A 15,673-nucleotide genomic window follows, 5' to 3' on the forward strand; every position below is an offset into this window, starting at 1 on the left:
TTGCCAATTAAAGAAAACTAAATGAATAAGAATCTGGATTGAGGGAGATTTATCAGTATGATGGCAGGAAATATACTCATCTTAATAGCTGAACATACAACATGAGACCTTAACTATTCTAAACACCAGCAAAGCATTTTGTTTATCAGTTTGAAAAAAGTTTATAGCAAGTTATTAAACCACTTCATTATCATCTGCCACATGCATAGAATAAGCAAAACTTCAATTATTTTTATTCAGTACAAAGTTTATTTTTTGTTATATTTTATCATATATAAATACACAGCTCAGTGAAAGAAATCATTAGGTGGAAGACATAGGGTATTTTATAAAAAGATGAAACTCTTGAAGATATTGGTGATGATGAATTGATATTATGCAACATTACTGCAGCAATTTAGAAACTAATGTCAGAAACAACGGCTGAATTAAGCACCAATCATGCCTAGCAACTTCAGGAGGAGCTTGTTGAAAGGAATAATCCAACTGGCTCAAGTCCCATTAGCTTGAACCAGAAAGCATTTTTTTTAAATTTACTCCAACCAGGACCAACTAGTTAGATAATTCATTTCATTCAATTCCTTGAACGAATTTTTCTTTGCAATAGGCTAGTTCAGCCTTCAGATTTCAGATCTACCGTATTTTCGTTCATATAATATTCACCTGCATATAATGTGCAAAAATACATAAATTATGTAAAAATATTTTCTTATAACATGCACACACATATACTGGCAAAAGCAAATTGCATTTAAATTAGGACATAAGACAAAGCACATACCAGTATCTGGCACAGTGAATCTCATGCAATTAACATCTAATCAACTTCCCCCAGATGTGTCAATGGGCCATTATATAAATGATAACCTGCTGCAATATATTAACAAGCTTTGGAGAGGAATCAATTAAATAGATCGAAGACAGGCTTCAGAGTTAAGAAGAATTTTGATTCTAATGTCTCAAATCAGAGGTACTTGCTATGTTAATCTCCTCCTTTAGGGATGAGTCTGGGCAATTAACATTGATAAGGTGCAGTGCCCAAGCCAGAATGTCCTGTTATAGGATACCATGGCCATACAGTACAAAGAGATGTACCCAAGATCAAAATTTCCCATGCCCACTATAAATTGTGTGTGTTCTTTCATGGCCGCTATTATATTCTCATGCTCGCTCTAGCATTCCCACGCCCATTAAAATTGTACCTTTCCCACAGCCGTTATAAATTGTGCGCGTTCTTTCATGGCCACCATTATATTCTCATTATCAATTTAACATTCCCACGCTCGCTGTAAATTGCCAGTGCATCTTTCCCATGCCCACTACAAATTGTTAGTTCAACTTTCCCATGCCTGATATTAATTGTGGCCGTTATTTCAACATGTAAAAATATTTTCGTTAGGTGCATAAATGCACCTATTTGTAAAATACACATATAACATGTGCGCTATATGCGTAAAAATATGATAGTCATTTGGTAAAAAGCTTCTCAGTTTGAAACATCTGTTTCTTGACAAACAAATTCTTATCTGTTTCGATGGTGAAAGATTTGGAAAGAATGTTCACTCAGTAATCATCACCTTTTAACCAACAAATCTCGATCACACAGATCAAGACTTTAAGGAAGGCTCAATAATATGTTTGTTAAAATCTTATTTCAGTGTTTCAATAAATTAATCAATTCTAGATGATTTGTGGTAATTATGAGCAAATAACATTAATTGTTAATTTCCACATATGAAAGCATGCAAACTGTAAATAAGCATTATCTTTGTTTGCCCAAATTATCCTTGGAACATTACCTACCCTGACCATTGTAGATACTATTGGTGCTGTGCTAAAATCTGGGCCACAGTTGCATTCATTGTTCAGCGAGCTTTACCATATAGTTAAACCCACCGACAGCAATGAATGTTGATTGTGACCTTTGCAGGAACTTGTTTTCCACGTTCCCCAAAATTATCTTTAATGACCGTGTTAGAATCCGTCATAATAAACAGAAAATAGGTTTCAGGCTAATCTATGTGGCCTGTGAAACAAGCCCAAAGGCAGCTGGAGGAGGCTGGCTAAAAGGTACAATCAACGGTCGATGGTTTCTCCAATAGCATCAAACTCACCGACAGCGTTGAATGTTCCCTAAAGCCACCAGTAAATAGAACAATTTAAAGTGAGGAAAAAGTCTGGTTCTGAGTGGGGTCTAATTCATTGTCTGTGGCATGCAATTATTTTGCAATTTTCTGGCACAAATGTAGTCTAATCAGTTAAATCTGCAAAAGAAATGGCAAGAATTCAAAGCAAAGAGCTCACAAAGAACATTCTCCAGTTGAATAAATCATTTTAGAATTTTTAAAAATCTGTTTTCATGCAGAAGAAATCCCTTGCTATTGCAAAGTGCATGGCCATAACACAGAAAGGAAGCAATGATTGATTGCTTTTACTGAAAGACATTTTCCCTCAACCCCCCCCCCCACCTTTCCCCCATCTCCACACCTTTAACCCCCACCACCATTCCTATGCAGAAACAAAATATAAACCGTAAAGAATGGAAAGTTTGGGAGTAAAAGGCGATAAAATGAACAATAGTGCCAGCAAGAAATGTATCTTACAAAGAAATTCCTTTTCAAATAGCATGCTTTTTAACTAACACACTGCCTGTGGATAAAAATATGGAATCTGCACAAAGGAAATCAACAATTAATCATAGACATTGAAAGGATGTATTTAAAATGTATGCACAAAGGCAGAATCCACATCAAATATTTAACCCAGAGCAGTCATCATGAGCATGGCTTTGGCTCGTAGATGGCTTAGGCTCGTAGATGGCTTAGAGGGTGACCAGAGCACATGTGATTGCTGATGTCTTGCATGATTACAGTCTGTTTATGGTGAAGTAGGATAGCGTGACCTATTCAGGTTCTGGGTTTTATGTTACAGCTTGGCATCTGTTTAAATAGTTGTAAATTCCGTGTGTTTGCAAAAAGTAAATACAAGGAGCTTCTTTTACCAGCTAAATACAGAAAAGGCTCTGGCAGGTTTTACTCTTAAACTGAGTAACAGAAAAAACACGACTGGGGTATAAAGAATGACATGAGATGGACTTGTAATATATTGGCAGCAAGCAAAATGACCATTTGACATCCTTGTATAAAAGTCTTCGATGAACTTTTGTGCGACAATGCATTTCTTCCGTTGTAAGATGCTGACGTGTGTGGAAGTGCAGGTAAGTGTGCATGGTTGTATAGACTATAAAACACATTAAAAGCAATATATGAAATCAAGAGATTGAACTTGCGAGTTGTTTGAACCCATTTTAGTTATAAGGAATTATATATATTTTCCACTCGTATGGTTTGAGCAGAATATAAAAGATTTGCAAATTTTCCACAAGTGGTTCTTAAGGGTTAGGGTGACCCAGACACAAGAAATGTTTCAGTGCTTAGGTCAAGGATTAAACCGCTGCTGTAATAAACAAAATGCACTGAAAGCAACTTTATTGCAATAAGTGCATCAGTAAAGTTGCAAATATTTGTTTAGTTGATTCAATTTGTTCAAGATTGTTAATGTTAGGAAGATGTTCAATTTCATTTGTAAAGAAAAATAACACACAAAAAAATACTTAAATGTTAACAACATGACCCCTGGCACTCCCTGAACAATAATAAAACAGGATTGGGTGGTTGGGGAAGATTTCAGGATACTTGGAAAACTTTTACTGCCGTTACTGAAGAGACTCCATGGAATCTGGTGCGTTTTTCACTGGAGTTCTTGTCATAGAATGCAAGAGGAATAGTAACGCAAAGATTAAGGGTTATTCCCAGGATCCTCTCTGCCATCCAAAATACTTAGAAATTAGCTATTAAAAAATGGATAGATTGTAAAATGGGTTACAAACTATCAACATTTGCTTTGGAAAAGGATGATCAGGATGAATCTTGGCCCTGCCTTTCTAATAATGACAGGTGATTATTGCCCTACAGTCTCTCACCTCCCTTTTGGTAGGTGATGTCTCTGATCATTTGACACTCAATTGGCATTGAGCTGGTGGGTTCACAATTCTTCAGTGTCACTGGTGAAGCCCCAAACCTTTTACTTCATGTTAGCAAATCAAACTAAAATAATGAATAATTTTTGAAAAGATTGCTGAACATGCAAGTCCAATTGATAACAATTGCCAACATCTGTTCATTTTGTTTTAAAGGATTGGAATTCTTTTTAAAAAAGGTAATTTTGACCTTTTGAATAACTGCTTGGCTTTGACATTGTTCAAAAGCAAATGTTGATTCTCAGGATAACAGAAGATGTCAGTTCTCAGTGCTTATGTCATCGCAGTGGGATTTGATTTGTTTACTTCCTTCCAGCCAACACAGGGAGTAGCTTCCTTAATGATCAGGTTCAAATATAACTGCTGCTTGCACCCTAGGGTCAAGTCTGGCAAGGGTGAAGCAGCCAAGATAATGGCTTAAAGATGTGATTTCCCTTGTTTGCTTTTCTGGAAAGTTTTCAGTATAATGCACAAGTGACTGACTTTCATAATTAATTAAACCATATTCATGATCCCTCAAATGTCAAATGGTCTCCAAAATACATTGAACATAGTAAATAGTCCAGTCAAAATTGAATTATTGCCCTTCCTGGCTGGAATCTGAATGAAAATGTTGATTGGATGGAAATGGAGGGAAGAGAGTGATGCTAATATTTTGTTGGAGCATAGTTGAGCAACCATTTTGGAATGATTTCAATTGTCTGCTTTGCACATTAGACCTGCAGGCTTTTATTATGTTTGGCAAATGAAACTTTAAAATAATACCCTGTTTAGAGAATTGATTTATTTTACATTGTGTATTTGCAGAGGTGCAACTCTCTAATGAAATTATGCAACAGAAGATTCAGGAAGGAGCTAGTGGGTGTGAGTTGGTGGCATGTTGCCTAATATGGTTCATGCTGGCAGGGCAGCCCAGGTCATCTGAAACTGTGGTCTGATGCTGAATGCACAAAGCAACTTACTTCTAAATGGCATTCCCTCAGTGAACATCCACTGCTCAGGTGGGGCGGGGGGGGGGGGGGGGGGGAGAGAGACACGGGACAGGGGGAGGGGTCATAAACCTGCCTCCTGCTGGCAGATCTGAGGTCCACAGTGATCATGGTCACAAAGAATTCCACCCTCACTAGCCCTTCTCCCACAGTGGTTGGAACAACAGGCTGCCATGGAAATCTGTGGAGATAAAGATATTTAATCGAAGTTCAAGCAAAATTAAATCTCCAGCACACAGGTCAATGTTCTTTTCCAGTCTGCAGATCTGTGCTCAATCCTTCCTCTCTACCTCACTTGCATTTCAGGTTCCCCCATTCTATTCAACATATTTGAAGAATATTTCACAGATTCAACATGAATGCCAAGAGGAGCAGAATGATTAAGGATTCCCCAGAGTCTCCAGGCACTGAGATGAATCACCTAACCACTGATCCAGGTAACTAAGAAGAAGATAGGTGCACAATTGGAGGGAGAAGGGAAATGGGATGGATAAGACTGGGCCATCCAAAGCTGTGCTAAAGTATTTCATAATAATCAGGTTTATTGCCAGCCAGATTAATGAGTAAAGATGATTACAGTGAAAACCATTTTATTGGGTAGGGATATATTTTTGCAAGCATATGGCAAAACTGGAAGCTGCAAATGTTGTGCTCCAACAAATGAAACCTGTGGCAAGCTAACTCCGGTGAACAGTGTTCATCTTGTGGCCCTCAGGTTGCAAAAGGTTGATTATTTTAGTCTTGAGTAATAGCTTTCAATCAGACCTATGAGGAGGATAAAAGTTGTGCATTTAAACTGCTACCAACTGGGGCTTTTCCTTTTCTTCAGTGGAACAAGTTGCAACAGAGCTGATGTTCACCATCATATTTTGCACTGAACTCTATATCTCCTGTGAGTGCCATCAGCTGTGGCTTCTGCGGTGGGTCAAGTTTCAGTCCTTATTTCAATCAGCTCAACTGACCTTCAGATATTTGCTTAAAGACCAGATAATTGGAAAACACGCATCACATCAAGTCTCAGAAGAGAAGCTGAGTCATGCCAATGGCCTATAATTATGCAACATCGCTGGAAGTGTCAAATTTATCGCATGGCCAATGAGCAGAGGAAGTATATTTGCAAGTTGCATTCTGATCATTATGCAGTTTTCTTCTAATAATGGAATTGATAAGGACACTTATAACAAAAGACCATGTGTAATTAGTGGTGTAAAGAGGAAGATAATTGTGTTTGACTGTGGTCATGAAGTGGAACTATGAACCTACAATATTTTATACATACAGGTGTGTGCCTTTTAATGTCCGATTGGGCAACGTCCGACTGCATATACATCCGTGGTCCGATAGGGTTATAATGGAGTTCAGTCAGAATTCCCGATCGAAGAACGCAAGAATGGGACATTTCAGATGTAACTGGATCTGAAGAAGGGGCAAGGGAAAAGGAAACGGCAGAAGAAGAAGAACAAGTGATTTCTGATTTATTGTCAGGAGTACATACATGAATATCACATACAACTCTGAAATTCCTTTTCCTGTGGGCGCAGCAGAATTATCACTAATTGATAATGCAAAAAATAATCTGCACACAGTGTGAACATGTAAGCAATCAAAAGAACTGGAAACAGATAATGAATGTAAAGAAATTGACTGTGCAATACAGGGAGACCAAAAAAAATTAATAAACTGCACAAATAAGAGTCCTTAAATGAGTCCCTGATTGAGTTTGTCATTGAGGAGTCTGATGGTAGAGGGGTAGCAGCTGTTCCTGAACCTGGTGGTGCAGAAGAGGTTTACTGTTAAGGAGATAGCAAAACTCTTTGCAGACCGTAACAGTTTGCTGAAGAGATGGATCTAAAATCTGGACGCTTTTCACTGATGGAGAGGAATGCTCATAGTGTTTGCTGTATATAAAGAAATTTATGAAAAGAAAAGGAAAAGCAAACTAGGCAAACAACACTGGACATATTCCTGAAGAAGCCAACACCTCCCCAAGAACCTCAGCCAGGTTCTTCGGGCATTACAGAGTGTCAGTTCATCAAAGAAGGTTATTTGACCAGAAACTCTCCCAGTGGAAACTTGAGGAAGTTGAGAACAGTGACATGGATGATCCTGACCCTCTTGGTTAAATTGTATGCGACTATATGCTAAGAAAGTGTTTACGTAAAAGTTTAAAAAGTGAAAAAAAAATTAAAGTTTAATTTATTGTAAGTTCAGCATCCCATATAGTTTTGCAAAGTGAGTACAGTATGCCCAAATCATATAATACCCAGTTTCATAGAATGTATCATGGACGTTACGTGGTGCATACCTGTATTTACAAAAATCCAGCTTGTTTGGATCAAATTTGATGAAAAATCATAGCAGTTTTATGTGTTGCGTTAGCTTGTTTTCATTTCTTGTTTACAAATAGTGAGAGATTGAGAATGACTTTTTAGAAAAGGATTAATCACAGAATTATATATAGTTTGAAATTAAAAAGGAAAAAATAGATCTTATTGGGAAAAATACATGCATTGCAACATTATAATCACTTTTCTTCCTAAAAATTATCTACAGTTTCCTTTAAAATCCAATAAAGTATTTGTTCCTTGCTGCATACAATTCATTAATTCTCACAACAGTGAGAAGAGAGCCCCAATAGTCCTTATTTTCCAAATAAGGACTTCAAAGCCAAGAGGTAGGAACATTCCCTTGTGCTTGCTCTGTCAATGAATCAGATCATGGTTTATCTTGTCTCCCAGAACTCTATATCATCTGAATTCACCTCCATTTTGAAAGATGTATCTGCCCCTGTCTCAAATGCATTCACAGTGATATTCTCAGACACTTACTTCTCTTGCATGTACCTTCCTCCAATCCCCTTTGACCTCTTTTCCTCCCCTCCACAGACATCCTTGCTTGAAATCTGATATCAAACTGGAATTGACAGAAGTGAATCTGGGAGCAGTTTGTATTTATCATGATATCCACAGGGTCCTTGAACTGCTGAAGTCAGCTGTCACAGCAATGGCAAGTGACCTGTGCCAAATTGAAGCAACTGTTTAAACCAGTCTGTCTGGAGGGCAAGTGTGTGAAATGGAGAATCACCTCCTGGATCACACAGTGGGGCAGATATTCTGCTCTGAATTTGATGCTCTGAGACTTATACCCAAAAAGGAAAAAAAATATCATTTTTATTTCTATCCCTGATTGCACTGATGTCGTTTAGAGATCAACATGATCTCTATGCCTTTTAATTATTAAGAGTTCAGGTCATTTCTGCAGTTAATCCTTGATCACAGCCACAGCTGCAGAAAGTACAACCAGATTAGCATGAGCTTTGTTTTTGCCTCTTCCGGACCAACTCGTTAAAATGATTAGCTTCCTTTTCTTAAGTTGTTTGGTCTCTTCCATTTTCCTTCTCTGTGCTGGAGTGGTTTCAGCATGCCCTCTCTGGGAAATGCCAGCACCACTGGTGCACGAAGAAGTTTATAGACCAATGTACTGTTTCAAAGAACAGGTGGTTCTGCCAATGGTATTCTTTCTCCACATCCTGGTCTGGAAAAAGAGTAAGGGCTCACAAAGAATTCAAATAACATCCAGGCCAGTACAGAGTACTTGGAGAATGGAACTTTCTGGTTGGGAGTCAAATCTCTCCTTTAGGACTCTTGGCTCTGGCCTAATGTTAAGTGTTGACACTTCAAAAATAAAAAAAAAACATTTTTTTTTTTAATGAATCATTCAGTGCCATGTTCCTCTGGGAGCAATTTGATTGATGTATTTCCATGAGAATATCCCATGTAAAAGGAATGTGAAGCTGCATTAACAAGACAAATTCCACCCACACACAAGAAAGCCAGGATTATACATCTTAATGTGGTTGTGTGCTATTTTAAGATTATACAGTGCCAGAGTCAGGAGGGTCACTTGAGTTAATATGTTCCATGCTGCAGAGTAATTATTTTTAAACCTTCTACCCAGATTCAAGCAGGTTTGCAAATGCTCTGATTGCTACTGCAAGAAAAAAAATGCAATGTTCCCAGGCAGCTATATACTCTTAACTCTCCAGAAAAAAAAAACACCCTTGTGATAAACATCTGTGGCAGTGCAAACTGAGCACAACTCACTCCAACTTGCAGTTAACTCAGACTTTTTTCTCTTCTCCCTTTTCTGAAACTAAAAGCTGCTCTCTGGTCAACCGAAATCAATGTCCAAGGAGATTCGATTGCCTTATGATCCCTGTACCATCAAAATCTCAGCGGGCCCATGTGATTTGACACTATTTTTTGATTGCCATGGGTCTAATTTAGGGCTAGGTTATTTTTTTCTCTGCAAGCAAGCCTTTAAAATCTATTCCTGAAGGTGTGTTGAGTGACTTGACATGAAAGTGTTAAATTGTTATTCTCTATGTAGGTTGATATCCAATTTCTCATCGACTTTCCACCTTCACTGCCAACCCCCCACCCCCCCCAATCCCACCAGCAGCCAGCCTTATTGATTTAATCATTCAATCCCTAAATTCCATTTAATTTTAGAGATACAACATGGTACGAGGCACTTCCAGCCGACGAGCCCAAGTGACCAATTAACCTACTAACCCCATATGCTTTTGGAAGATGAGAGGAAACTGGAGCACCCAGAGGAAACACACGAGGACATGGGGAGAACATACAAACTCCTTACTAACAGCCGCAATTTGAACCTGGGTCACTGGCGCTGTAATAGTGTTGCACTGACCACTACACTAACCGATCAGTTCCCTAACCTTCTTTCCCAGAGTCAATGGTCCCCGCAGCTGTATGGCTTCCATGGATTCTATACTTTATAGGTCTGTTTATCCAGTGAATATGAGCAATTGGGAGTCATCATTTCCCAGCTTATTCTTCCCTTTGCCAGCTGTCCAGAAGGATGCAGAGGCCAATTGTGGGTGACCTGCTGCTAACCCAGCTGAATTTGGCTGATTCCATTCAGAAATTCCATGACCAGTTCTCAATGTGATCTAATGGCAAGGGGAGTATTTTTGCTTCAAATCTCATGTAGAAATTTTTCACAATGTGCTCCTTCATCATGTGTTAATTACAGAGAAAGGCAGAGTAGTAATCTGACTCCATCAGGGTGAAACATTAAATGGAAGTATGCAGCCTCCAATATTTCCTTTCAAAGAGCTGAAAGGTCTATCTGGAAATGCACCCACCAATATTGCAGCCTTTTAATGCACACCCCACAAAGATTTTACTCACAGTGCTGTGATTCTTTAATTTAAACACTATTTGAAAGTGGTCACCTCAAATAAGCAAACTGTCCATGAAGTGTAAAAGGTGATTTCTTTCCTTTCTCATTGTATTTCACAACTAGTTATTTTCTCCCCAAATCAGTTAGGTGACTATTTCTTTCATCAGATGCCACATTTGCCCAGTCACATCTCAAAGGTTATACAGCTATCTCCTGCAGAACATTTCATATTAATTTAGACCTCATGAATCCTATCAGGTTTCTGCAAGATGATAACACATAAAACCCTTTGGAAGCATAAAGTGATCATTTTGGAATGTTTAACATTCAGAATAGAAAGCACTTGATATCTGCAGTCATCTCACCCTCTTAAATATTCATGAGTTAAGATTTGCAGTGAGATCCATCTGCTAGTTATTAGCAACTAGGTTCAGTTAACCAAATGGTGTACAAAATCTTTCAACAGGAAGAGAATCTCCATTAATGCAAGCTGAATAAGTTGCTGTACGTCCTCATCCCTGTGGTCCAATGATCCCACTGTGATGCCATTAAACAATTTAGTGTGATAACAGAAGGCTTTGCTAAGCTATCATGCTCTAAAGCAGTGGTTTTCAAACTTTTTCTTTCCACTCTTATTCTATGTTAAGTATTCCCTATGCCATAGATGCTCTGTGATTAGTAAAGGATTACTTAAGCTGGTATGTGTATGTGAGTGAAAAGAAAAAGTTTGAAAATCACTGTTTTAATCATATCTAATTGACTCATTATGTTCACGGTTTCATAACTCCAAGGGAAATGGGCCAATGACAATCATTCTCAAGCAAAATATTTCAGTAACAATTGAGTCTAGACCAGTGGTTCTCAACCTTCCCTTTCTCACATACCACCTTAAATAATCCGTTACTAATCATTGATCACCTAAGGCATAGGGATTATTTAAGGTGGAATGTGAGTAGAAAGAAAGTTTGAAAAACCCTTGTTTTAGAAAGCTTGTTATAGAAAGCTCTGATATCCCGCTTGTGAATCATAAAGAGTTGTTTTAGGATGAGCTGCTTTCCATGTGGAGAGTTGATGAGCTTTACAAAATACCCAAATGAGGAAAAAAAAGCTTTTGACATTCACCTGGAGCAATGTTGTTTGGCTGTAATCTATACTTAAAGAAAGCCTTACCTTAGCTTTCCTTTCCAGCATTCCTGTTGTTTGCAAGGAAAGTGCATAATTAATAGCTTTCTCATCCATCAGGGTGATGGGAGCAAATTCAATAGCGACTTTCAAAATGGAATTTTCTTCGAGGTAGCAGGGGTGCTGGAGCTCACCGGAGTGCCGCTCTGGCACTGCATGGGGCTGCTCCAGGTGCCTCCTTGTCGCCATTTTTGGTGAGCCCCAGCACCTAAAAAATTAGCATTGCACCCCCTGAGAGGAAGTAAAAATTCAGAGCAAGAGTGGAAAATTAGGTAGGTCATTCCTCACTAGTATAAGGAAGATGGTTTGAATGGACTTCCTTGTTGCAAGATTCTGTTACTTAGTGCCCTAGTTTCTTGAAAAGTATGAGCTCAGAAAGTATTAAATGCCACTGGGATGTACTATCAACTAGAACTTTGATATTTTTTGTAGGTACTTTGCAGAGAGGCAGCAACAATAATTACAAAATAGCAAAAACCAAATGGAGAAAAGTTGTAAATACTCATACATTAGAGAGTTTAAAAAGATTATACTAAGAGTTAACAGACTGAACAGGAACATATGTTAACCAGCCTTAACGATGGCTTGTTCAACTCTGAGCAAATAGGACAAAATGTTCATCAATATTTTTTAAGTCGTAGAAATCACCAAATTGATTCTCAGGAAATGGCATTGAAACACTTTAATGGAATAAATAGAGGCACACCGACCAATTTTGCAAAAGAAAGTGACTTCAAAGTATAAAGAATTAGTTTCTGACAACGGGAGCAATTTCTCAAGTGGATTAGCTGCCCATCATTAATTGCACCCGAGGCTTTCTCGCTTTGCAGCAGTCTGCTTTCTTTGATCTGTGAGATTAGACTAATTGCAACTGTAAGATGTTGCATGGTACACTCAATGCCTGAACATGGAGATCTGTATTGAAATTAAACCTGTCAAGCAGCATGATGAAACTGGAAGAAATTCAAACTGAAGAGGAATGCAGGAACTGGACCTTCAAATTGAACATCCAACTTTGTGTAAGGCACAATGTTATCTTTGAAATATAATGCTTACTTTATAACTGATGAAAAGCAGGTTATCAGAGAGTACAGATCTAAAATCATGATGCGGTACTTCATTCTGGTGATGAGTTCTCTTCTAAAATTGCTTTTCGTGTAATTCAGCTTGTTTCAACTGACAAGACTTGTCACAACACAACTATTTGCCACAGTAACATTTTTAAAATATGTGAGAATCAGTGATAAAGATATCCCATCAATAAAGCCATAAACATACCCATTTTTTTTTGGGGGGGGGTTAACTAAAGCAATTTAAATATTCCTTGTTGCTTTTGTCATAGGGAGGTGCCAATGCACAGAACAGGAAAGACTACAGAAAGTTGTGAACTCAGCCAGCACCATCTTGGGCATCAAAGATATCTACAAGAGATGGTGTCTTAAGAATGCAGCCCCTATCCTTAAGGATCTTCACCACCCAGGCCATGCCCTCTTCACTCTGCTACCATCATTAATGAAGAACAGCAGCCTGAAGGCGAACACCCAAGCAGCACAAGGACAGCTTCCCCACTGCAATCACATTTCTTAATGGACAAGAAAGTACAGACACTACCTCACTTTCTCTTCTTTTGCACTGATTTATTTAAAAAAAAATAAAATTGTTAGCAACATCAGCACCTGTGAGGCTACTGTAAAATAACATTTCATGACATGTTCATGACAATAAATTCTGATTCTCCTGATCTTTACAAAGAAAACTCATACAGTGGAACCCCAATTTAATGCAAATTCAGATATAATCCAATGAGTTATTGGACTCATCGGCAGGAGCGGGGATGTCCATGTATTGACTACAAAGAATGGGCAAGTGTTGGTGTGAGATATGAGTTACAATGCCTCTGTGCCCGACAAGCTCTGTACCTCTCCGCCCAGTTCCGAGGCTGTCACAGTGCCAAAGCAGTGGGAGAGGATGGGTAACATCGACCAGATACCACCCCCCACCCCTCCCCGCCCCGCACTGCAGGAGTGTACGAACAGGAAGCGCTTATCTTTGCGCTGCTCTGCAGTCCTGAAGTCCCGGTGCACAGGCCGACTGTCTCCAGAACCCCTGTGGGGAAGGTCGTTCAAATCACATCGACTCAACACTGCATACAAACCAGGCGACAGCATCAAGAGAGAACCAGAGCCACCACCATCACCCAAGCAGCTTGGAGAGGTCACCAAGTAGGTGAGAAATCGTTGCCCAGGTATGGGCTGCAGTGAAGATTCAGGCTTTGTTCTGAGGTTACCAGCTCAAGTAGAGGAGGGAGGCAGTTCCGGGGAGAATTCAGGGAAGCATCCACAAATACTGTCGGGGGATAAGCCCAGAATGTCCATCTGCATATGAGCACGGTGCAGGATCTCAGACCCGAAGAGGTAGCGAGCTGGAGAGTGCATCTCAAGGCAGAGGGATCAGTAATTTGGATCAAGCACAACACTTGATACAACTCCTGCAAACTGACTATACATGTGGAGGTATCAGTGGCAGACATGCGCTGTCAAACCACATCACCAGCCAGAGATAAACGGGAGATTGGCACTGTCCCTAGAATTAAAAAAGATAACAGCCTACAAATACACCGGGTAGGATGGGGGATCACAATAGTACTCATTTGGTGGGGGGGAAATGCCCACAAATGCCCACGCCTCCCCCCCCCCACCTTGGGGTTGACCAGAACTTATACAGTGAAACCCTAATTTAGCGCGACCCTGCTTTTGTCACGATGCAATTGTTTTGAACCCAAACCATCGTGTTATAATGGGGTTTCACTGTATATCAAAAATTAGATCACAAAGTGCTTTAATCCTTTATTTTGAGCAAGGAAGTTGCAAATTCCATATTTACCAATGGGAGGAGGAGTAAAGAGTGGAGAAAGAGGAAGAATCAAGGTCTGTTATCTTCTTCACTGTAAAACATGAACTCTATTACCATCACCTGTGGCACTGAGTGCACATTTGACTTGTAAACTGTATAACATCAAGGCAATACAAAGTGAGGACAGGCTTCAAATCATGTCAGGGGAGATGATAATTACATTTGCCACCAGTGATTTTCAAATGATTGGTATTTCTGCAGTCACTGGTTTATGATTAGAATTACAAATTTATCTATGCGAATGTACTTAAAATGTCAACTGCCACAAAGTGACAAAATGCGAGAGCTTTCCCTTTTGATATACAATGTTATGATGTATTGGATATTTACAATGCAGGGTTTCTCCTTGTTCTCCCCACCCATAATACTGTGCCTAAATCCACGCCTCTGATAATTACTGCATGGCACTAGTAACTGCTGTTCCATACCCCATGCTGACTGCCCTTATGGGCATGCCAACTGTGCAAAGTCTCAAGGTTGTGCCCACTATTGGGATGGGATGCTGTTTTAAAGCTGCTCCAATCTCTCAACCAGGAATGAGGTCACTTCTATCTCAACTCCCAGCATAGATTGGCTTACAGAAAAGAGTAAATCCCACACCCCTGTGGCAATAATACCCAGAGCAATAACTTTGCTTTGTCTACATACAGACAATTTAATCATATATTACATGCCATTGATTTCACTGCTTCCCATTATGAGACAGAACATAGGATCCTGGCTAGAGTCTGTTCCACTCTTCAACAAGATCATGATCAATTAGTTACAATCCAGATGCTGACTCGAGTTACATATCCCTGAATGAAAATCTATAAAGCTCAAAGATAAAGTTAGCAAATGGCCTGACATCCACAAGAAGTTTCAGAACTTCCTTTGCCTTCTTGTTGGTGCATTTCCTCCCTTCACTCTTGAAAGATGGCTTCCAAACATTTCCCAGAATCCTAAATATCCGCTGTCAGAATGGTTTTCCTCTACATCCTGATAAGATCCCTCCCCCCTCACCCCCTCCAGTATCTTAAAAAAAATTCCCAATCAAATCCTCAGTTGCCATCTAAATTGTATCCAGTGATTTGTGCAATTGTACACTTTAACTTCTGGGAGTGTAGGTATCATTCTGTTAAATCTCAGGCAATGTAGAAATGTATAAAGTATCTTTCCTCAGGTTTGATGGACAGAACTGGTCGCAGTAGCCCAGTTATTGTACATCTGTTGCACATTAGACGCAATTCTCTAATTTCATCAAAACAGCTCAAATCTTTAATTCTTTCCATGGGAAGTAACTTCAGACCATCAAGTCCATGCCAACATACTGAGCAATACTGTTGCCACTAATTTTCCCTAC

The 15,673-nt window shown here is 39.2% G+C and overlaps 1 long non-coding RNA gene across 7 annotated transcripts in view; it reads right to left on the reverse strand.

Moving 5' to 3' along the window:
* Positions 1 to 230: 230 nt before the first annotated feature.
* The window catches only part of LOC138763559 (uncharacterized), a 70,380-nt gene continuing 54,937 nt past the window's right edge, over positions 231 to 15,673 (reverse strand). For 3 of the 7 annotated variants that reach the window (XR_011357648.1, XR_011357650.1, XR_011357649.1), the window contains exons 8-9: positions 6,308 to 6,444; positions 231 to 663 (exon numbers count right to left, since the gene is read on the reverse strand). This is a non-coding gene — a long non-coding RNA (uncharacterized lncRNA). Of the gene's footprint in view, positions 664 to 5,104; positions 5,210 to 6,307; positions 6,445 to 15,673 lie in introns of all 7 variants that reach the window. The other 4 variants (XR_011357644.1, XR_011357646.1, XR_011357645.1 and 1 more) reach the window with 3 other exon arrangements.

Source organism: Narcine bancroftii, chromosome 5 (assembly GCF_036971445.1).
Source record: "Narcine bancroftii isolate sNarBan1 chromosome 5, sNarBan1.hap1, whole genome shotgun sequence".
In the NCBI taxonomy this organism is placed as follows: domain Eukaryota; kingdom Metazoa; phylum Chordata; class Chondrichthyes; order Torpediniformes; family Narcinidae; genus Narcine; species Narcine bancroftii.